Source organism: Sinocyclocheilus anshuiensis, unplaced genomic scaffold, assembly GCF_001515605.1.
Source record: "Sinocyclocheilus anshuiensis isolate Anshui unplaced genomic scaffold, SAMN03320099.WGS_v1.1 scaffold1320, whole genome shotgun sequence".
Classification (NCBI taxonomy): Eukaryota; Metazoa; Chordata; class Actinopteri; order Cypriniformes; family Cyprinidae; genus Sinocyclocheilus; species Sinocyclocheilus anshuiensis.
In genome coordinates, this window is record NW_015544236.1 from 36,450 (window position 1) to 36,949 (window position 500).

Here is a 500-nt window from a genome sequence, read left to right on the forward strand (position 1 = left end):
CATTAAATATCGCATGCGATTTATCGTGCAGCCCTAATATGAGTCCGAACTCTTGCTGGGCGAAAACTGCCCTGAAACCATGTTGAGCTACATTTCAGTTTCCAAGAAAAAATCAGCTATCCACTGACGAGAACAGAAGACTTTATTAATTCAGCTCATGAACAGCAGGTCTCTACAGTGTAGAGGAATCTAAAAGCCCCTTTTTTTATTTTAGTACTTCTTGTGTTTGTTTGTTTGTTTGTTTGTTTGTTTGGACACTTGCTCTGCTGCTCATCTCATACGTGTGTGTGTGTGTGTGTGTGTGTGCAGAATCGTCCCTCTGTGATCACATGTGCCCCAGCGAACAACCGTAACTGTAACCTCACTAACCTCACCGTGTCTCACAACGGCTGCTCACCCAACCTGACTTCAAGCTACCGCAGAGCCTCCAACTGTAAGTACAAACAACGTGACCGGGTCAGAGCTGGCACTGTCCATGGATGGGCTACAAAATTATGTCA

At 45.0% G+C, this 500-nt stretch overlaps 1 protein-coding gene across 2 annotated transcripts in view; it reads left to right on the forward strand.

Annotated features, from left to right (window-relative positions):
- Positions 1 to 500, forward strand: part of LOC107697562 (transcription cofactor vestigial-like protein 4) — a 20,075-nt gene that overhangs the window by 15,676 nt on the left and 3,899 nt on the right. The window contains exon 4 of one of the 2 annotated variants that reach the window (XR_001635216.1): positions 310 to 433. The exons of the other annotated variant lie outside the window; for it this stretch is intronic. The gene's annotated coding sequence lies outside the window, so the exon portion shown is untranslated. The remainder of the gene's footprint in view (positions 1 to 309; positions 434 to 500) is intronic. 2 annotated transcript variants of the gene reach the window in all.